This window comes from Manis pentadactyla, chromosome 12, assembly GCF_030020395.1.
Source record: "Manis pentadactyla isolate mManPen7 chromosome 12, mManPen7.hap1, whole genome shotgun sequence".
NCBI classification, from domain to species: domain Eukaryota; kingdom Metazoa; phylum Chordata; class Mammalia; order Pholidota; family Manidae; genus Manis; species Manis pentadactyla.
Genome location: NC_080030.1, coordinates 44,357,145 through 44,381,353, shown reverse-complemented (window position 1 = coordinate 44,381,353; position 24,209 = coordinate 44,357,145). Strand labels below are relative to the sequence as shown.

Sequence of the window (24,209 nt, the reverse complement as noted above, 5' to 3'; positions counted from 1 at the left end):
GGCTGTAAGAGACAAGGTAATTTATAAAAGGCCACATGGCAAGAAGGTGGCCAAGTCCAGATTCCAGACCCAGCTTTTTCTGCTTAACAACATATCTCTCCCCTAAATATCTCAATAGCCATGATTCAACGTCACAGGGGCCTAGCAGGTTCAAATACATTTGTAATTTGGCTAAGGTTTCCATTTACCTGACGTTAACCACCCTTCCAGTAGAATCCAGGTATTTATGGTTTATTTTTGTGTTTTGTTATTTCTCCTGCTTACAGTATCTGGCATGACGTTCTGTAAAGAGCACCTAATTAATGAATACTTGCTGAATCAATCTATTTTCAGGTATCTTGAGCCCCTTGAAAGCTACTTAACTTAGAAAGCTCAGAGTAACTTTGATTGGAAAAGGGGCAGACATGGATTCTCTCTACCCTTTCTTCCACCTGCTAAAATCCAATTTCAAGGACTAATTCATATCATAATCTCATTTATGTATCTTTCTCTGACCCACTTTGTCATTGAGGAAGAAAAACTTATTCTTCTGTGTGTGACTTATCACATTATATATACTGTCATGTAGATTTTCTTAAAGTAAGACAATAATGACAACCTTCATTTATTGTACACTGTGCCAGGATTTAAGCTAAATACTCCATAAATATTACCTCTTTTTAATCCTCAAAACAACGCTGGGGGACAACAAACCATAAGCACCATTAGCCTATATTCCAGGTGAGGAAAGTGAGCCTCAGAGGGATGAAATAACTTATCCCCAGTCACAGTCAGTGAATTCCAGAGACATAGTAGGAACCCTCATGTAACGGAATCCTTAAGCCTGTGCTTTCAATTTGTTCTTTTATTTTTAATTGAGGAATTTACCTATAGTGAAGTGCACATATCGTAAGTATGCAGTTTGATGAGTTTTGATAACTGCACACGTATGTGTAAGTGCCTACTCAGTCAAGATATCAAACATTTCCACTGCCTAGAAAATCCCTTTATGCCCCTTCTCTGTCAGGTCCAGACACTCAAGATTCAGGCTGCTTGTTCTTGAACTTCACAGAAATTGAACTAGAGAGTATGTATTGGGTTTTGTTTTTTTTTTTGGTCTATCATTTCTTTCATTCTACACAGTGTTTTTGAGATTCATCCATGTTGGAATATGTACTGATAGCCATCCTATCAATGATACATTTTTATTGCTGAGGAGTATTTCATTTTATGAATGTATCACTATTTATGTATCCACTGCTAGTGATTGACATTTAAATCCTTTACAGTTTTTGACTATTGTGAATAAGGCTACTGTGAAATTCTTGTTGAGGACATTTGTTTTCACTTTCTTGGCCAAATACCTACTGTGGATTCACTGGGCCATAGAGTGGAAACACATTTAACTTCATAAGGAATTACCAGTTTTCCAAAGTGGCTGTTCCATTTACACTCTCATTAGCAATGTATGAGAGTTCTACTCTGAATCTTCTCTGCCACTTGATATTGTCAGGCTTTTTAAGTTTTATGCTACCTTTTAAAATGCCCTCTTTGCTACCTGATTGTGAGCCTCTCAAGGTCAGGAAGTAGGTGCCATTCATTTCTGTATCTACGTGCTTAACTCAGGGTCTGGTACAAATATGATGCATATGAAACTAATTTTGAGGATTGCAAAAATGGTTGGCAAGGTCCCTTCTAGCGATGAAAATCTAGAAATCTAACCTCATGGCATGTGGCATGCAGACAGTTTTAAACTGAAAGAGCTTTGGACAATCATTGTCGGAGAGTAGAAATCTTTCAAAAGGAAGGTGTCAGATTGGAGATCGCTAGTGAGGAAGTGAGTACCCAGTCACGAACTGGCTCTCCTGAGTGAGGTGGCCTGGTGAACCCCCCTACTAGGAGGCTGTTCACCAGCAATAGGCCCATCTGACATGGGAAGTCCACTTGGATGTCACTGAAAGCCTAGGGTTGACCTCTGTCCTATTTTTAGGAAAATTTTTTAGTTACCTGTTGCTGCATAATAACATTACAACAAACTGAGTAGCTTGAAACAATATGTATTTATTATTGCATAGTTTCTGTGGATCAGAAGTCTCATCACAGTGTGAATGGGTCTTCTGCTTCACAAGGCTGCCGTCCAGGCATTGGCTGGGTTGTGGGCTCATCCCAAGGCTTGACTGAGGAAGGATTCACTTCCAAGCTCAGACAGTTAGTTGTTGGCTGGACTCAGGTCCATGTGGGCTTTTGGACTGAGGGCCTCAGTTTCTTATGAGCTTTAGCCACAAGCCACCCATGTTCCTTGCTGTGTGGGCCTCCACAGTGCAGCTACTTGCTTCATCGAAGCTGGCAAGGGAGCATAGCCTGCCAAGGTGGATGTTACAGTATTATTTAACACAATAACTGAAGTGACATCCTGTCACCTTTGATATTCTTTTGGTTACAAGCAAGTCACAGATATCACCTACATTCAAGGAGAGAGGATTACACAAGGATATGAATACCAAGAGGTGGGGATAATTGGGAAGCCATCTTGGCATTTATCTGCCACAGATGGTGAATTAAAATACAGATATTAAGAGGAAAGTAGTTGTTTCAACTGTAAGAGGGTGTTACATTATTACCGTTCTAGTAGAGGTGTAGTAGGCAGGTGTAGAGGCTCCAACTTTTCCCCAGCACAGAGACGCTGTTCTGGATGAATTATCTGCAGTTAATGTCCACTGGCACAGGGGATTGATAGGAGAGCATGACGTGTGTTCTGGATAAATGCTTCTCAGTGGGTTCATTCAGTGCAGATGAATTGAGTCTCTTCTGTGATCTGCTTTCAGATCATTTCAGAGCTTCTGCTCTGCAATTTGCCATGGATTAAACAAGTAGAGAGACTGGCAGAGTGACCCCTGTAGCCCAAGTGAGAAGACAGACATTTTGGCAATGAGTTTGCTTAACTGGAATCAAATGATTAACTCAGATCAAACCTCAGACAAACCTGAGGGTCCTGTGAAACTAAGTTGTCCATACTTTCAGGGAGAATATTTTTAGTTTAAAAAGTAAGCCACATGTATAAAAAGTGGAACAAACAAAATATTTTATTCAGTAGAAAATACCTGAGGGTTCTTTAGACTTTAACCCTTAGCGTTGGTGGGTTAAAACAGTTGAGGAAGACAGCAGACTTTTGTCCAGTCTTGACCACATGGTATTTATTCTGCCTATCATTAATGACTTTTGAGGATTTTTAGTGCCCTAAAGGTCTTTTCCCATTCAAACCAAGCACAATGTGCATCTCCAGACTTTTGGGAAACATTGTTATAACCCTTTCCTAGTTTAGAAACCTTTGAGAAGCTAAAGGTCACATAGCTAGACTTAAAAAAGCATTTGTTTCTAAATCATCTCTTTAATGAGCTGTATAACCTACTTCCTCAGATATAGGAATTATTTTAAGGAAATGGAAAATAATATATTTATCTATTCTAGTGATAAAAGGAAGACAGTATTACTAGACATTTAAAAACTGATTTTGCCACATTTCAAATTCATTCTAGGCAATTTACGGTGAAAGCAAAAAAAAAACTTCCTCATTTGATGGTTGCAGACTGAAAGAGCAATTTATTTTTGTTTCAAAATAATAATAGTGACTTATATAGTGCTTATTGTGTGCCAGGCACTGTTCTACCCAGTATATATATAGTATATCATACATATATAGTAATATATGTATGATATAACGTATATACACATATTGTTAGTATATATACACATATATATATACACACACACAAACACATGCTAATTTAATCTACATGACCACCTATTAAAAATAAATCCCCAAACTTGGAAAAATATATACACCAGCCCCACATACTCTCTTTTGAACCAGAGGTCTCATCCTGCTGATTCTGTTGTTAATGAATGAAATAAACATTTGAGATTCTTGCTCACTTTATCCTTAAATGAGAGTAGTGTTTTAACTTTTTGAAAATTGTGTCTGGTATAAACCCTCTGATGTAGATACTATAATTATTCCCAGTGTATAGAAGAGGCAAGAGAGGCAGAGAGAGCTTGTCCGGGGAGTCACAGCCAGTCCCTAGTGGAGCCCACTTTTGAACGCCAGCAGCCTGGACCAGAGTCTCTGCTCTTACCTGTCGCACTATCCCCAGTCTGGAGGAATTTGTTTTCTCTTTGCCAATAAGCCCTAAGCACCCTCACCAACACTAAAAAAGCAGAAGCAACAAGAATCTAAGACAGACCAGGGCATTCCGACCTTAAGAAAACAAATACACCAGAAAAGCACCCTCATTCCAGCCAGGCCCAAGCTTCTGGGCTAGAACAACCAATCTAAGAAAGCTCACATTTCATTATTTTATAATGGCTAGTTATGATTCTGAAGGGCAACATTAAATGCTTCCTGAAGGGAGTAAAAACCAACACCAAAAGTTGCAGGAATGGTTGGAGCTCTGCAAAAAATCTCAGTGGGCCTCTTTAAGTGGACTCTCCAGGTTGACATATGGAATTACAGAGGAGCTAAAAAATTGAAGACAGTGAGAAGAAATGAACAGTTGCTGAGGAATAGTGTGGCCTCGCTGGTGTCTCCATCTCTGCATAACACCTGCTCCCACCACAGTTCCTCTGAAGAGGCCTTCGACGCAACCAGAGTCGGAAGCCAGCCAACGTCCCTCTAGATGCATCCGTGGACACTCTGTGGGCAACTTACATGGCACTGGGGCATTCCTGGAGGTTGATTAGAGCCAGGGGACCTGCAGGCTTCTGTCTTTGAAGGCTACTGTATGAAAATGGCTTGAAATGGCCATTTCAGAACTTATCCTTGCGAAGCAGACCAGCATTTGTCCCTGAAACACAGCCTGGGCACAGTCTAGCCAGACGCCCTTCAAAATAGTAAACTCCCTGTTTACTAGACATATTAAAAAAACCTATAAATAAGTAAATGAGTATATATGCATAAAGTCACATATTTATTTATATGTCTAATAATACAAATTTATCATTTTTATAAAAACTATATAAAATTAATACATATTATATATTATAAAATTATATATACTAAATATGTATAATTATTTATTTTAAAATAAAATCAATATGTAAATTTTATGTAAAACTGTGCATTTTTAGTTTTTATATGTATTTATTTCTAGCTTTTACTGACATCAAACATTCCCATTATAAAAACAATCTAGACATCACAGAAATTTATAAAAACGAAAGGTAAAAGTTCCCTGAAATCCAGTCACTCACAGATATTGCTGTATTTACTAAAAAGTGAACATTAACATTTTAAATAAGCCTTTCATGCAAATCTCTGTGCATACATACCTACATAATACACGGATTATGGTATGAGAATTCAGCCTTCCTAAGAAGGCTGTTGGTAATCTGCCCCACCCAGCAAGGTGTATGGAGTCTTCCATGGTCAGTAAGTGTTGATCCAAATCATCATTTTTGCCAGCAGAAATAAGAAGAGTATTGTGACTAGGATTCTTGGGGTGAGGAGACAGCAGGAATAGAATTCTTAAAACTTCCGGGTTTGTGCAGATTTTCCAGCATCTTTGAGACCTTCAGGTACGCAGGGAGGAAGAAGTATTGCAGGACAGAGGCAAAGCCGGGAGGGCGCCTCTGGCTCGCTGGGTTGGTGTTCGCCCTGCGGTGCTGACCCTGGAGCTGGCCCCGAGGAGGCCCTGGGAGTGAGGCGAAGGCTGCATGGGGCTGGGAAAGGTTTGGAGCCATGACTTTTTACTCTCATTCCTACAAGGGGCGAGGAGTCCTAGGGCGATGGCTGGTACTGATTTAGTAAGCAGCCAAAGGAATCGAGCAAACCAGCAACTAGATTCTTTCATCTCTCTCCAGGAAGGATGCCTTTTAAACTGTACTCCTGGTATGAATCGGTGATAAATGCCAGTATCGTAATGAAGAAAGGGCCTAAAGCAAAAGCAGAGTCAGGACCATTGTGTTTAAAATGTTTAGAAACAAACGTGGACAAAGACCACTGATTTTACCTTTGGGAAAAAGTGACAGTCTGTGTAAATAGAGAAATTATACTGAATCTATTAAAAACACATGTTGTGTTTGGTTAAATGCTAATCTCTTGTTTACTCTCCAGCTGCCAAAGCCTGTGGTGCACGGCCTGGAGCTGGACCTATGCTTGAACTACGAGAGTCCAGGGAAAGGGCCTGGTTTTGTTTATGTTACATTGAGGCTCCTATTCTCAGACTTTCTGGTTTCCAACGTGGGAATTTTACTGAAAAAGATATTACTGTGTGTCACTGTGTAAATCAAATCCATTTTTTTCTTCATCCATTTGTGTGAGGAAATATACCATAATATTCAGAACAGCTGGAAGCATAAGAAATTGCCTGCAGGACCTGGAACGTGGGAGCTGCCTAGTGAACCTCTGTCCCCTTGCCCAGAATGCTGCTTTTCACCATCCCCTTCTTTATCTCTGAATTCCTGTCTATCTTGTCATTGAAGCGCAGGGGGCCCTTTCACCAGAAAGCCCTTGCTGACCCCCTCCTAGCCCGAGGGGGCTGTTCCTCTCCTGTGCTTCTCCAGCCTGCCGCTTCTCACACCTGGTCACAATTACCCACAACCTGTCTCCACCCCTCGCCAGGCCTCTAGTCTGTGAGGATCAGAGGAACGCCACATGGAACAGTGCCTGCCACGTGTTTTTAGCAAACATCTCTCGAATGAATGAGGACACCTGTCCTCTCAAGGGCATCTGGCCTTTAGTAGAGGCCTGCTGCATGTCCCCAGCACTCCCTGCTCCCGGGGCCACCTCCCCACCCCATGCACACCCAAAACTGTGGTGGGACATTGGAGATTTACACTCCACTGGATATGTAGGACAAAAATGTGCAATTTTTGCATCACGTAACAAATAATCTTTATTCCGTAACAGGTATCATACATGATTAAGTCTGATAGTTCATGGCAGGTAACTGATCAAAAAAACATTTTTTAAAACAAAAGCAAACCTGTCATCTTTAGGTAAGATTGTCAGAATTAGAGAACCTACGGCTTGAAAACACTGTGGGGAGCATTCCAAGTACAGCCCCTCTGTCGCTTTCTGGCTTGGAGCCCGGCTCCCTTCTCTGTACCGCTGAGCACATTCTGTAGAATCTTGAATTGGGGGGGATGAACTTCGGCATTCCAAGCCCATGGCGGGTGGACATGATTGTGAATGTGCGGTTGGGGAGGAACTTGCCCAGTCTATTTCAGGACAGTAAATTACACACTTACTGAAAGTCTATTCTGCTTCCTTCGAGAGATCTTCCCTACTCCTTCTCTTCTCCTTTTGCAGAACTGAGAATTAAACTTCATCTAAATGTGCTTTTCCTCTGAGTTGTTTATGCTCCTAGCACTGCGGTATGCTGGCTGACATGTTATGACACTGATTGTGTCCTTGTGTTTCATTTTAGGAAAAGGTTATTCATTAAGGACCAAATCTTCATTTTAATACTACCACGCTTTAGGAGAAGTCAGGGTAATCACATTTTAGGCAAATGTTATACTGGAATAGACATGTTAGGGGAGAGAAGAAACAAGACTGGCGGGAGAGAAAAGGTCCTGCCTCCTGATAAATTCAAGTTAATATGTGGACGGTATAGATCACAGTGCAACCCTTGCGTGGAGAGTGTAGAATTAGACATAGAAAAATGTATTAGTACCTCTATTGTCCAAATACTCTGGCACCATGGTTGACATCAACTATTCCAAGGATAACTGTCCACGAGTAGGCTTTCCAGTTTTTTGCACAGTGTGCTTGGAGGGAGTCACTCTTTTGCTGCCCACCTGCCCTGCCATGGGTTTGTTCCTTACCTTCTCTCACAGCGCTCCAACCATTTGCTCTGAGTCCCAGAGCACAGCTTTGCACAAGGGAAGAATTCATGCCCAGAAGGCAGCAAAATATTGTCCTAATCAGAAAGGAACCACTTCTTGTGAAGGCCAGGTGGGAAGGCTGGCCGGGACAGGCAGGACAGAAGGAATGTGCCGCGGTCTGGAAAGGTTTCTGCTTACTTGGAGAGGATCTATTTGAGGCCCGAGTGCCAGGTGACTAAGGACACTAAGTGGCAGTTTCCATGGAATGAAGAGGAATCTGAGACAGGTGGGGACTTGTATCTGGAAGCAGAGGCCAGTTGCATCTGTAGTGCACATTCATCACGTAGACAGAAATCTGTACATAGTGTTTTCACCTGAGTTTTGTTCACTAATGATCATATTACTTGAGGAGAAAAGATGACTCGTAGAGACAATGCAATGAGCTAGAAAGCTGAGCCAGACGTGTGTCCCTGGGGTGGGCTGGGTCCTGGGGCAAATGCTGGGCGATAGTTGTGCTGTGCGAACCATTCACACTGAACCAGCAGCAACTAGGGCAGCACTGAGAGCTGACAAAAAGTCTTTCGACATTTCTTCCTTTGTGTTTGGGGGAAAATGTCAACCTCCTACGACCTAGGAAAATTACTTACAACTTTGAAAAATAACTTTTGATTATTATTATATAAGATAAATACTGTAAATGTGCACAGAAATGATCCATGCTAAACAAATAAACTAAACCAGAACCAAACTCATTAGCATAACATTGTGCATTATAATCAAGGTTATGTATAAATTAAGTTCTAGTCATGGGAAGCAGCCACAGCTCAGCTGCATATTCAGGATGCTATTTATGTAAATGTCCTTAGCAGTACCTTTTCCTTTAGTCACATAATTGCCTGTGACCAAGGCCCCATTACCTCTTTTAAGGGATGAGATGAGAGTTGGGGGGTGGACTCCCCCATGTCATCACCTTTGGTAATATCAGGAATTTTTAGGTAAATCTAGTATTTATGCATAAGCTAGTTGACTTGGTCATGAGTGCTGCCTTTGAACTGATTAGAAGAGTGACAAGTATAAACTTGCTGAGTTACATTTCGGGTTGGTTTTCATACCAGAGAATTGGAATCTAAACTGCGTTACTGTGGTCAGATCCCTGACTTCTCCTTTGCCTCCTTTTCTGACCCCCAGAGGTAAAATTTTTAAATGGATAATTTCTTATAATTAGATTATTAGAGAATCGCACAATGAGAACTTTCTGCTACATATATATATTATATACTATATGCCTTTTGCATATTTGAAGGAGGGGATGTAGGTGTAGTAATCTGTCATGTTAGGTTTTGGGGGGCTTTTGATTTTTTATGATGAGCTTAATTAAGAATATCTTGAAATTGGTGCACACAGTCAGTGAACAGAACTTGGCTTCAAGGGTAAATTTTCACCCACAAGTTCACGACAGATTGTACAAGTGCTCAAAAAAGAGCTGCAGACACTAGTATGTCTGTCTTTTCTTTACAATTTTCTCTCCTTTGTGTGTTCGCTGACTCCCCAGGACGCATACAGGCCAAGCTGATGCTGCTTGTCATTTCCATTACTTGTGCTGTTCCCCAGCTGAAATGCCCTACCCTGTATCACATGGGAGTTGAATCATGTCTACTCTTGATGGCACAGCTTAGGTATTATGTTCACTGTAAATTCTGCCGACCTTGATCTCTAGTTCTTCCTCTGAATTTACAATGAATTAACATAGCTTACTAAGTATAACTAGAGGTCAGATGCAGAAGGACAGAAGGACAGAGCTCACAGTACAGAGTGTTTACCCCATGGCTTTAGATGCCTGATTATATTCATCTGAAACCTGATTTTGCATATGAAAAAGGTGAGACTCAGTGAAGCCAAATGACCTGATATTACACAACCTGTTGATGGTGAAGCCGGCACCCAGATTCCAGGTGTCCTTGAAGAGCTCTTCTCCTTTACAAACTTTCCCAGATGTTGTAAGAGGAAGAAGCCTAGTGAGTCTCCCCGACCCTTGTTTACTTTTTTCTGTCTGATCCAGGCCTGGTTGGGTAGTGGTTGAGAAACCACAGGATGGTGGTTTCCTTGTACGTGGACAAGGATGCTCACCAGATGAGAATCCAGGACCAGTGAAGAAATGGAAAAATCTGAGCGTATATTGAGTGCAGAGAGTAGTGTTTACTGGCAACAGTATGAAATGATATTGTATAAAGCAAACTCACGCACTGACGCCTGAGACTCTGACAGCGCTTGGCAAGAACTGGGTGGGAGGGTTATATGATGTAATAATTAGTACTTGTCCTCACCTATTTCTAAAAATGACAGAATCAATAATCATAGCAAAGGAAAGAATTGTAACTCCACCGAATAGGATGGTTCTGTGTCCAGTTACTGAGCAGTGGGTGGGTCCAGATTCTTTCCTCTGGTTCCTCTTGCTTTTCCCTCACTCGCAGTGCTTCCAGACTCCAAACCAACAGTGTTCCGAAAGGCTGATGTAAGTGCCAGTAGAAATATTTATGAATTTGATTCACATTATGCATATTATTGTTTTCTTCATAAAAGATTTAAAATCTAGGTAAGCTAAATTTTAAAAATGCCATTTTATACTCTGCAGTATTTAGGTCTGGAAGGGGTCATGATTGTGAACATCATGTGGTCCAAACATTAAAAAAATTAATTCGGCCTCTCTTGTAAATGTCATCTGGATGTGTTGATAAAGTACAGGTGATACATACAATGCTTGGATGACTGTTTCTTTGATGGGGCACATTCAAGGATGACTATTGGTAGAAGAATTTGGCTTAAAATACAGCCCTCTCTGCTGGGATTCAGGTAGGTTTTGTAACATTAGTGATTGGAATAGATGCTCAAAATGAACCCTGGAAATGAGTTACAGTGGGACCTACTTTTGAAATTGTCTTCCAAGTGCCCTTCGGGGCACAGGGTCATCGTATTTAAAGCTTTGGAATGATTCCCCAGGGAAATGAGTCAAGCATTGAGTTTTTAGTATGGCATCTAATTCTGTGATCAGAAGTACAGCAGGGGAAAGTTGATGATGTTCTTAAATTATTTGGCTTTTCAAAGTTGTTTACTTTTTATTTTTAGTGTAGAGAATGTAAAGAAAGAGAGAACACTTGGTTGTTAGACCAGCTGGGCCTATGCCAAAGTGAAATGGAACATGTAGCAATCAAATTTGATTACTAGCTGGTAGTAATATAGAACCTTCTCTCCTTGTGGAAAAAAGAATAAATAAATAAATATATTTTTAAAAAGAGGTCTCTCTATGTGCATGTGTGTGTTTTTCTAAATAGTGGAAATTCAGACAGGAGACAAGTAAATGTGGCTTAGAGTTTTCCGAGACAGACTTAAGGAAAGAAGTAAAATAGGGCTTGAATGGCTAAAATGTAGATGGTAGAAAAATGGTGATAAAACACTCGGTGAGGAAACAGCAAAAAACATCTTTTGTAAACTTGACTCCAATGTTCTTGGGAATATGCATGGATCTTACTTGAAAATAGAATGAGTCTTTTCAATTGAGACAGATATCTTTCCTAGACAAATATCTCTTACATATATGCACAGCTTTATATGTATTATTTATATAACTTTAGAATATGCATGGTATATATAAAGAGTTTCAAAATTCTTCCCTACTTGGGAAGAATTGGTTATTATTGCATTACAACCATTAATATTGGTTATTGCATGTCATAAATGAGAAATAAAATAACACACTTTTAAAAACATGGGATGGGCCCCAAACCTTATTTTTTCCACTGATTTGAAAGACTTCAGAATCCCTGATATTATTAAATTCCTGCTGTTACATGGGCAGAAGCACCAGGGGTATGTGGTGGGTCTGAGTGATAAGGGCAATCTGCAGGGGGCTGTGGAGGGAGATTGTGCCCAGTCTGTCCTGGTCCGGCCCTTGCCTCACTCTCCCTTCATGGTAAAGCCTTTTGACCTCTCCGAGGGTTTGTTTCCTCACCTGCAAAATGATAAAACAACATCTGCTCGAAGACTGAACAAGAGAGCTCTGTACGCTTTGCCTAATGCGTGATTCACGCTTTACACCATTTGCCGTAACAATGCTCATTCCTCCCCTTATTTCCCATAACCTCGGGAAGAGAGAGCAAAGGTTCCCCACCTAAAATCCATTTTCCACTGCTTCATATTTCTGTTAGCTAGTGTAACCCAATTCTCTCTTTCCAGCTTTCATCATCACAGTTTCATTAGCATATTCAATTTCTCCTATTATTTATAGCCCCACATTATTATTTTTATAATCCTTGCAAGTTATTTTTGCTCCAATGCTTCTGTGCACGATCATGAAATATAGTTCCTCCATTGCTGAGTGGTTTCTTCAATTATTCTTGGTTACATATAAAAGCATGCACATTCCCCTCTGTGATTTATCTTTTTATGGCCCTCACAGAGCATGAATTTTTTTTTTTAGGCTTGAAATGGCTTTGCATGTGTCTGAAGTGTTCCAGGCCTGTAGACCAACCAGAGTCTTGTTCTTGCAGCCTGGTCTATGGCTTCTCTCTTAAAACCTTAGCTACAAAATCCTTAATGAGAGCCCTTTGACTCTTCTATATTTAAATCCAACTTCCATCCTTGTATCCTGAAATTAGACTATCTCATCTTCATGCAATCCCAGTTCCTACCACTGCAGTGGGCATAAATCAAGACATGTTTATGTGTTTGCCTGGTATTCACAACAGAGAAAAATCTATGATCCTTATGTCCCTTGCCTGGCTGAAGTTGTTCCTGAAATTCATTCTGCAGTATCCAGCTTTCCCTTCCCATTTCTACCTTTCTTTAAGGCAGTGCTGAAGTTTTATTCATAGAACCATTTCATTTGTCAAATTCTATGCTAAAAAGAGTCATTTCCATATTAAAATGTCTTCTTGATATTGTTGATATCCCTATTTTTGATAGTATTCACACTTAGATGTATCGTTGAAATCTACATGATAAATAAAGTGATTTTTTAAAGATAAGCAGTTTCATTTGCTTGTTGCCATAAGGGGTCTTCAGGGAATCTGAGAACTGGAGAGAAGGTTGGGAGGTTCACCAGGCATCTCCTCCCACCCAGTGAAGGGGTCTTCTCCTTAATGTCTCTGGCCAGCGCTGATCAGCCTGGTTTCATCACTGGCAGCAGGAGGATGCTGCTCAGAGGCCCCATGCCGCTTCAGACAACTCTTTAGACTGAAAACTCTGTCTTTTGATGAGCTGATGATCCCTCTTGCACTGCGACAATTTAGTTATTTTGGGTAGGCATAGATTTGTTTGATTGATGTTTTCTGCTGTTGGAGAAAACTTTCTCTAAAGAAGCATTTTCTAATAAGCAAGGTGGCATTAAGTAGGCTTGAATAGATTAGGAATTCATGAGTGTGAAAACCAGGAAAGTAGCTGTTTTAATGCAAAGATGAACTCCAATTATCTTCCAGCTGATCTCATGCTGGCCTTTGCTCCCAAGTCCTGTATCTGCCTCCACCCTCAGACTGTCTTTAAGTGGTTCAGAAGAGTGGCTCACTGCAGCTTTGAAAGACCATTATTCTTCCAGATCTACGGTGAATTCAAGGCAGCCAGGCTTTTAGGGAGGACTCCTCTTTCTGGGTGTGAGAAAGCACAGTTCCCCCACTCATTTTGTTGAAAGGCAGGATTAAGACTTGCTAGAAAAGAAATTCATCTACTATGTGTTAATGAGTGCTTATGACCTCCAGTACACTTTATCTTTCAGAATAATAATACAAGTATAGTAATACCCAAATCCTGCAAGGGTTTTAAAAATTACATTTCATTCATGCCCAGGTATACCCTCCCATCATAAATCCTGAAAAAGGTGGAGGAAGAGAGTGACAGGCCATTCCAGCACATAATGAGGGATGCATATTTCAGTGCTGGAACTGATGTTTATGTATGTCATCTCTTAGAAGAGGTTTTATTTAATGCACAATGTCTTTAAATTGGTTCTATTTTAAATATAATCATAAGAGCTACACTTCATTGTATGCACACCATGCAGTTTATAAATGGTAATGCTAATCCTCACAGTCCTATGAGGTAAATTTTATTCTTCCTGTTTTACCTATGGGGAAACTAAAACCCAGAAATTTTAAGACCTTGCTAAAGGTCGCTTCCAGTAAGTGGATTGCCACCATAGACTGTTTCACTGCAAATCCCACATTCCTTCCTTCCCCTGCATTCTTTCCCCTGTACCTTCAGCTCATCTTTGGCAAGGATTTTCTGATTTTTCAGCATTATTTGTTTAGCCTCTTTGTATTCAGAGGTGTTTATCTTTGCCTACAGATTAACAGAGTAACATATGGAGGTATAATATTATAGTTCTATGAACCACAAAATCTCACCTAAATCCTATTAAATCTGATACCGAATAGAGCGAGAGAGATGACAGAAAAAGGAGAGATGGTGAATTTATTCAAACCCACTCTCTTTTCATAAACACCGCCAGGCTCATGTGTTAGATTGCTAGTTAATTTTGTGGGGATTACTGTTCTGAATGATTTCAATAATTTCTGTGCTCTATTAAAAATCCTCTTTTACATTTGAAGACCTAATAAAGAAGAAACTATGATCTCTTCCTTGTGTTACTTGAAAGTTTATATGAAAGTCTAATCCCAGATGGGACAGTTCTCTCTGCACCACAACATGTGTACAAGACCAACTTTGCCATCAAACCTATTGCATCCACACACTTTCCAAATTAACATCAGCGTTTACGAGGAACTCTTTATATCTCTTGTTCACATGCATATCATTTTAGTGCAGTTTATTTGAAATACCCTGTAGAATGTTCCTTCAAATTCATTTCCCTAAAACATGAAAAGAATTGTCAAGTGACAAGTAGTTTTTCTGTCAAACATATGACTGTTTGATTTACAATACAGAAGACACAGACGCTCATTTACCAATGGCCTCAGGCCAAGGCCCAAACACCCATCAGGCAGAAGACAGAGCTATAAATACAAAATCTATTTTGTTCATTTAAAAATATATATGCTTTGACACCAATCTTCAAGCAAATGATGGTCCGTAAGCCAGCGAGAGTTATCTCACTCATAGGAGACCAGCGATGCCTGCTGATCACTCTCCGTAGTGTTTTCCCGCTTAGTCCTCACAGACTTCCTCCACCCAGGTCCTGGGTTCAGCCTTCTTCCAGAGTCACAGCAGTGATGATTCAGCACACACGGCGACTACAGCGGGGCCCACTGGCCCGCCGAGCGCAGAGCTCCGAGGTGGTGCAGGCTGGGGTTCCCACGAGGTTGGCCCAAGTCCACATCCACCTCTGACACCTCCCAGCCATGTGACCTTGGGCTCAGCTTCCTTCCAGGTTAAGAGGGTATCTTTGTTCTGCCCTGCTCATCTCCCAGGGTTGATTGAGGGTGGGGTTGGGGGGCGGCTGGGAACCTGCTGAGACGATGCCCGGGAACATCAGAGCTCCATACTCATGTACGCTCATTTCAGATGTGCCCCAAAGCCCTTGGCATCTTTGCAAAACCTTCCCCTTGCCTCTCAAATGTTTCTTTAACTTCTGACGTTGATTTCAAGCTCACAAGGACATCTCTAACTTGGATTCGCCACCCTGCAGGGATATGCCCGCCTCTGAGTATCACACGTCCAGTGCAGTGCAGGCTCCTGTGCCCTGGCCAGAGGCACCTGCCCCTTTTCTTTGCCACAGCTGGGAGACCCCCTCTACATGGAGCTGTGCCTGACTGTGTTACGAGATGCATCTAGTCCAGTCTTCTCTTGGTTCCTCCCTTACCTGGGGCCTCAACACGGGCTGCCCTCCCTCTGCCTGAAATGCTATGACTTCTCTTCCTTAGGAGCTTCTGTTCCTTCTCATGCCACCCTGAACTTATTTCTTATATGACTCATCACAATCCCAGCTAAATACTTGGTTTATAATCATTTGTGTAATATCTGTCATCCCCTTTTACTGCAAATTTCAGAGACCCAGTGCTATGGATGGAACATCCATGTTCCCCTAAAATTAAAGGGTTGAAGCCCTGCCCCCGAATGTGATGGCATTTCATGGTGGGGCCTTTGGGAGGCGATCAGATTCAGATGAGGTCATAGAATGGGGTCTGCATGATGGGAGTAGTGTCCTTATAAGAAGAAGATACCAGAGCTCTCTGCCATGTGAGGATATAGCAAGATAACAGCCATCCCCAAGTCAGGAGGAGGGTCTCCACCAGAACTCAGCTATGCTGACTACCAGGCTCCAAAAATATTCTCCTTGGGAATTGTCTTCAGCATTTGAAGCATATGTATTTTTTTAATTCTCTCAATGATGATATATGTTTATCCTTAGAGAAAGAATTTGATGATGTAAGATAACCCAAAGTCATTCCAGTTCAAGGTTGGACAGGAAGCAAAGTGATCAAGCTTGAAAATACCAATTGGGGGAAAAAATGCCATATAGTAAGATTGTTAGGTTGTGGGATGAGCACCTGTGACCTAGGTTTATTCTTTTTTTTAATCTTTGCAACTAACCAGCCATATGTGTTGGCCTAATTTCTTGACCTCTTTTTTTATTCAGTTGTTTCCTTTGTAAGTTGAAGGTTGGACTATATGATATCTGTGGTTTTATTTTCCTGTTCTGAAATTCTGAAATCATATGGGGTGAATGTGTGAGTGTGTGTGTGTGTGTGTGTGTGTGTGTGTGTGTGTGTGTGTGTGTGATGGGGTGTGACCCATAATGGCTCTGATAGCAAAGCCAAAGAAAAATTCCAGACTTAGAAAATGGCAGTTTGGTTGGACTAAAGCCCTTTTTCAAAGACAGCACTGCATTTGATGGATGTCCTGTGTTTGTCAAGTATAGCAATGCATTGAAACTTTTCCAATCACATAATACTTCGAAAAGGATGACATTTTTACGGCACACTGACGTAAACTGGTAAGGGTGGGGGGTCATCTGCATGAGGCTTGATGAAGACATTCATCACACTTTGTTTTTATTATGTAATTGTTAGAAAAACAAGATACAAAATGTTAGGGAAAATACCAAAATTTGAAGTTGTAGAAAACTTACAAATAAAAACATTTCAAATGTATCATAGTGATGAGATTTTTTCAGACTTCATCCAATTCTCTGTAAGCCTTTTTGATGAAGATTTCTTCAAATTCTTAGGAGTGACCACTGACGAGAAAAGTTGTTTATAGAAAGAGGTGATTTAAAAAATGTGAAAAACATTTTCACAAGTGTGTTTATTTCCTGTTGCCACTGTTATCGATTTACCACAAATTTAGTGGCTTAAAGCAACAGAAATTCATTATCTTACAGTTTGTCTGCAGTGGGTTTTAGTGGGTTCAAGTCCCATTCTGGAAGGCTGAGTTCCTTCTGGAGATTCTAGGGGAAAATCTGTTCCTTGCCTTTTCCAGCTTCCAGAAGCAGACAGCATTCCTGGACTCATGACCTGTCCCTCCATCTTCAAAGTACGCCACACCAACCTCTTCTTTGTCATCACGTCTCTTGACTGATGCTCCTGCCTCCCTTTTATAAGGACCCTTGTGATTATGCTGAGCACCCCAATACTCACAGATAATCCTCCCATCCCAAGATTCCTAACTTAATCACATCCACAGAGTCCCCTTGCCATGCAAGACCACATATTCACAGGTCCCAGGGACTAGGATGTGGACAGCATTGTGGGGCCATTAACCTTCAAAAATGGAATCAACTGAAGTTCTATTTAAAGAATCAAACAGTTTCCATTTCTATAGTTGACAGATGTAATGTTGAAATATCTTGCAACAATGCGAATGGATTTTTAATCCAAACTAACTCTTTATAGCAAGTATTTCAAAATAATGATGACTGCAGAGAGGGCATGCACTCACAGAATAGTCATCCTCTAGCTAACTGGGACCCACTAAAACAGACCATCAGCTAGAAAAATGGACCCAAGGTAGCAGAGGATAACTGGGATTTGGGCCCCACCTAACTTGTCCGTTTGACCCCCACCCCCTTTACCCCTCTAGTGCTGGGCTGGCTCCTTGGACTTTGTGTATATTAGGTTCTTCAGCACCCATAGGCCATAGGCCCCTTGTCTCTGAGGGTGGGTGACTCTCTCCCCAAGGTCCTGTCTAGCTAGTGAGGGCAGGATGTTGCTCAGAGCTCAGACCCCACTCTGCTTCAACCATCCCCAAGGTGCCCTGAGAGCTAAGGGCTCAGTATCTCGGTGCACATGGTGGCTTCCAGGCTGGACTCTGGGTGAGGCAGGGAGTTGGGCAGGTGTGGTCAAATCCAGAAGCTGCTGCTGGTTAGCTGTCCAACATGGTGCAGGTCACCTCAGCTTCCTGTGTTGTAAAATGGGGATACCAGGATGGCTGTTGCAGAAACACAACAGGTGAGGTCTGCTTAGCACAGCTTAGATCAGCATCCATGCTAACCATCGATGATGACCCTGCAGGTGCGGATATTTTTGGCCTGGGCTTGTTTCCCCCAGGGTTGATTCCTACTGTCTTCATCATGCCTATATTCTACGAAAGTTAGTGGGAGTGTTTCATGTGGTAAGCATGAGATGGGAAGTGTCAGTTCTCATGGTGGCTACGCCCTGAGAGAGGACGAGGACTTACATGGCTGCAGGTCAGAGCCTTGGGGAGCGCAGGCCCTGGGGCTGCTCTGTTAATGGGTGTATCGCAGTTACGCAGGTGGGATTAGCTGACTGTAGTAATTATTCTGGGAGGCAAGTCTAATGGAATGAAACAGAAACCTAAGTGATTCCATCTCTCTTTGATACTCCATTCCTACCTGCATGAGATCTTGTAACATGATGAATTCCCGAGCGAGTCTGGCAATAATTCATTTTTATATTTAGATTGTTATTGTAGCAGTAGTGCACTGATCATTTGATTCCAAAAGTAATTTCCTTCTACAAATGTACCCTTGACATCCTAAAATGTATGTTCAGACTTAATGGAGAAAAAAGAGAGATTATGAAACATGTTAGTGTTTTTGAGCCTGAAATACAAAGAGAAGAACATTAATTTGTTTTTCAAATTTATTAGAAATGGAAGCTGCCTTCTAAATCATGATTGATAACAATTAATTTGGATATTTTTTTGCAATGTCTTGAATGCTTATTTTTATCATTTAGGATCAAGAAAGGATCTTTCAGGATCTTTCTGCCTTTGTTAGCTGGCTAAGTAAGCAGTCAATTTTTTTTAAGTTATTTTTGTAAACATTTAAGAATTGATTTTTTTAAGAGCTGTATATTGTGCAAATTTATTTAAGAATTGATATATTTTTGTAAATATATTTAAGAAAGCCATTAGTTTTAATGCAGTGGAAAATAATTTTATTTAAGCTTAAATAAAGCTGGGCAAGTAATTTTTCCTTCATTGCAGTGTCTTTGGGGCTGCGTTAATTACAATAAATAGAGCTATTGGGAATGTTTACTCAGCACACAGACTCCTCATTGTGAAGCACTGGCTGGGGTGTGCTGACAGCTGCCTCTTAGAGAAATGTAACCCATGGTTAAGGGTGGAAAGTGTGGCATTAGCATAGTTTTTTGGCAAGGACAGAGCTGGGGCTTCGGTGTTGCTTTCAACAGTGACTCCTTGATAAACGGTATATCGGAGACTCGGACTCCAGAAGGGGAGATGCAGCCCTATGATTGTGTGGTAGGTAACCAGAGCCATGTGTGAAATGGCTTTGGGACACAAAGGACAGGATTTCAGTTGCCTGAAGTGATTCTGATTTTAAAAGGGGCCTGAAGAAAGACTCGGAAAAGAATTGCTGGTGTTCGATAAAAATTAACACAGTGTAGAGGTGGCTTTTATGACATTGACACGAATGCATATGATGGTTTCTATAAGAGGAATTAGAATTAAAACATTTTTATTCTCCAGGGACCAATTCAGACAAAAATAGATCTGCTAATGCACAACTTAAGAGTCAAGAATAAATTATATCCCCTGAAGGTTTGTAAGTTCATTTGCACATTGCTAAAGGTATTTCAAACAATTGGAAAAAATTTTTGTGTGTATTTTTGAAGACATATCAAAGACACTATGAGAAAGCAATAGAAAATGTCAGATAATTATATTAATATTCATCTTTAATATGATAAACTACTCCCCTGGCCTCATAATTCTTTTTGATATCTCAATAATAAATAAAATTGTAACATTGACTAAATATGATAAATGATAAAATTGGATAGTACATAAGATGAGGAAGTAGTTAGCACTCATTAAGCACTTACTATGTGCCAGGCAGGTGGTATACTAAGCGCCTTATGCCTGTCTTATTTCATTTTCAGTGACAACCCTGTCACTTAGCTGCTATTATTAATGTCCCCATGTTGCAAATGGGGACATTAAACCTCAGGGAAAAATTAGGTAATATTTCCAAGTTCACTCAACTAGTCAGAGATAAGACTGAGACTTGAACCAGGTCTTCTGTTCTGCAGCCTGCAGCATTCCCTCTGTCACCCCTGGGCTGCCCTTTGTCACCAGGGACAGCGAATTCTATTAGCGATATCCTCCTGAATCCTTTAAATGATTCCTCTGGGGCTCCAGTCCACTCTCCCTTTTACCTAAGAGCAACTCTTGCCACTTTAAGTGCATGGCTCCCTGTTAATTCTGTTCTCTAGGCCTTCTGCATTCACACCACTAGTGCTTCTAGCAGTTTCTTCTTTATCCAGCTGTTGGTCTTTGTTGGAGTTCCATGGACACAGCAGTGGGCTCCTCAGTGTTGACCAGGTTCCCTGACCTCCTGTCCAGTCCAGGCCCACAGCCTGGAAAGAAGGGGGCCTCACTGGGCTGGGGCTAGACAGCGTCTTTGCTTCAGATTTTCTAGAGGCTTTTTCCTTTCAGATCTTTGTGGGCCCTGAAGGTGTGTGTAGGGATCAAATATGAGTGTCCCCAGGACTAATGGAATACCCCCTGGTTATTTAAATCAATTGGGGTCAGGGAAACTGGGCAGATGGGCCATCATGCTTACACCTCCCCTTTTACTTTGAAAACCAGAGGTTCAACAGATCAGCACATGCTAAGCATCATTTGCAGGAACAATCATTCTGAAAATATAAGCCCTGAAAATTAATCTTGAAAAGATTTGTGGAGTCCCAGAAAGGTTTGGGCAACCCATGTAGTTTAAGGGGTAAGTTCTGTGCCTAACTCACAGTCCTAGCCTCCTAATGTTAGGAGTCACATGAGTTTCCTGAAATGCACCTTTGCTGCAGATAGTTCCTCTGATGGGTGAAGTAGATGGACATTGGTAACCTAGTGCCCTGCAAAGACTCTGGTAATACATATATGCCCTAGTTAGTGTGCAAACTGTAACTCCTAAGAACTTAGATTTACTTGGTGCATTTCCACATGATCTCTTGTGTTATATTTATGACCTCCCTGGGAGAGCTCTATCATGAAGGGCTAGACAGGTCAAGTGAGATTTAGAACGTAATGTAATTGAGCTGATTGCAAAGCCTGAGATCACTTGCTTTCTAGTCAGGGCTTTAAAAACCATTAAACCATGTTGTTGATGGTTTTGATGTGTTGTTCCATACATTTTAACCCACATATAGAGCCATGTAACCACCAACACCATCAGGATATAGACCAGCTGCATAGAGTTAGGAGGGCTGGAGCATTGCTACAGATAGTGGCCACCTGTCTCTCCACTTACCTAGGCAGCCTGGGCAAACTTGACTTTTTGCAGGAGGTTTAGCTCGATGCCAGCCCAAGCAACTTAAAGATAGACCCTTCTGAAAGTTTGACTGATGGTAGGAATGGAAACATGTGGGGTGTATGCCTTTCCTTTTTTTATAGCTTAACAAGATACTGTAATCCTTGATTCTCAAAGTAAGGGCTTGAGACATGAGTCAGTGCTCTATAGATGTGGGTACTTTCTAGAAAGAAATGAAGTGATATGCCCCTATAATCCTCCAAAAATAAGAGGTGCTGCCTCACAGGGAGCTGTGACCTGGGGTCAGAAACTGGGGTATGAAGAGTGGACATTCCCAGGATGAGCGGTGGGGCTGGCAAGTACGCACTGGTCCTCCAGTCTGGCTCCAGATCCTTCGTCAGCCTTCCTCCACCTTTTCTTCCCAAATTTATGTCTTGAGCTCCAAACCCAAAGGCCTGGAAGGCTTGGGTCTGATCTTCCTTTCCCACCACTTGACACCCTCCGTAAAATCTGCTACAAGGTAGGGCACCCAAAAGCTTCTTTGATGCCCAGAGCCATTCAGGGGAACCTGTTTTGATAGTTCTGCTCATCCTTTTATCTTCACAGCCAACACGTTACCAACTTTGGTTTGAAAATTCTGACAGTTTTGTTTACTTTGCACTATGAAAGCACAAGATCCTAGGACGAAAAGTCGACCTAGGTACCGAATAATCATGATTATACCCTAGGAAAATGAAAACTTGCTGTCTCTCTCCAGCTTAAGAAATTCGGTAGCTTTTCTTTCCCCTTCGGTATCTTTGTCACAAGCATTTACAGCCTCTGTGTTCTAATAAACTGCAGGAGCATCACTATGGGCCGGAGCTCAGGGAGCTGCCGGTGGAAGTAACAATGGGGTCCATGGCACAAGTGCCAGCACTGCTCAACCCTGCTCCTTTATTTGTGCGGAAGGAAGGGAAGCCTTCTTTAAGGGAGGGAGGGAGACAGAGGGAGGACATTTGGGCTGATCCCGAATGAATGGGTGGGGAAGAACTTTTACTGGGAGCGCAAAGACCTAGTTTGAAACGTCCCCTGCTGACAAGAGGTTGGTGTGTTCTAGAGCAGAGGGAAGGCTCTGGCGGCCGGTGGCAGGAGGCAGGACCTTGGCCATGTAAGGGTATGCACCATGGCAAGGAGTTGATTTTGTTCTTAGAGAAATTGATTTTAAGTAGAAGGCTAGCATGGCCTGATTGATAAGCTTAACAGATCCCTTTGGGTGCTCTGTGGGTGGGGGAGAAAGTTGGTAATTAACGAAGAGACAAACGGGCTCCCGGGTGGCCCAGAGGGGCTGGTGAGAAGTGGTTGGACTTGAGTGGTATTTTGAAGGCTGAGCCAATGGGACTTGGAGTGGGTTGGCACAGATGGGGTAAAGCAAAGAGGTGGACCAACGATGACTTTTGGGCTTTGGAGCCCATGGGGAAAGGGATGTGCCTTGTAACCAGTTAGGAAGAAAAGGAAGGCAACAATCTGAGGGGTAGAATTTGGGCAAATAGAGTTCTGTTTGGACAGGCAAAGTGTGAGATGCCTATAGACCTCCTGTCCCAGGTGCCAAGGAATCAGTAGGGTAGCTGGGTCTGAAGTTTGAAATTGCTTTTGGGCACTGAAGTCATTCATTTTTTGGAACTTTGATTCTTGTGGAAACTTCAGATGTTTTAGGGACATTTAGTTGTGTGAGCCCTCTTTGACCCCTGAAAGTGTTGCCTGCAGAACATGCTGGATGGCATGTGTTGGAATTTTTCCCATCCCTGCTGGAGAATATTCCTTCATCTTATGAGGAGATAGGAACCCTCTGCAGCTATGCGCATGGCATGGTGGCACAATAGTTCTCAATTTCTCTAGACATAGATAACTATTTTTGAATTCTCTTATGCCCATCCTCCTCCTAAGTCAAATATAGATCTCACTTCCTACTTATGTATGTTCCCAGTGGAGGGTCACACAGGATTAAGATCTAACAAATTGTTAATTGTGTGCACGTTTTAAAAGGTCCTGAAAATAACCCCATCACGAGCATGCCAAGGAGTGTGCATATGAGCATTTTATACATGAGAATTGGGCCTGTTGTCCTTTGCCATGAACAACTAGCCAGTCAGAGTACAGTCGTACAGTCAGTGTGGACATCAGGTGGGTGATAAATCAGAGGACTACAAAGAAAAGGGGATGATGCCTCAGTATGGGGAGAAAAAGCCCTTTAAGCCAAACCCACTCATATGTTTGGATAAGTCTCCTCACTGGAAATATCCCTGGCTTAAGGTCACTTCCCTTTTTTATTCCAACTTAAGTCACTTTTTTCTCTCCTGAAAAAGCACCTTTCTTCTACTCCAACTGAACTTTTATCTTATTCCCTAAGCTACTGTTTTCGCTAAGTATCTTTGTGTTTCCAGTATTTTCTACATGTTGTTCTGTTGGACAGTCTGGCCATCTTCACCCTTTGTGGAGATGATTCCCCCTAGACCAACAAGTGCCACCCCCTTGGAGAGGAGCCTCCTGATCATACTGGCCACATCTTTGGCTGCCCAACTCTATCAAAGGAGTTGCCAGGTGGTGACGTTGCAGTGCCTGGGCTGTGCAAAAGCTGGAGGTGGCAACACTCTAGGTAGGCTTTTTCAGATGCCAAAGCAGCTTCTGGGAAAAAAAAGAACAATTTTCTCTCCTCTCTGCAGTTTAACACTGTGCAACCATGAGCAAATCA

General features: G+C 41.7%; 1 protein-coding gene across 3 annotated transcripts in view; it reads left to right on the top strand.

Annotated features, from left to right (window-relative positions):
- UST (uronyl 2-sulfotransferase) overlaps positions 1-24,209 on the top strand; it is a 282,268-nt gene that overhangs the window by 86,108 nt on the left and 171,951 nt on the right. The window lies entirely within an intron of this gene.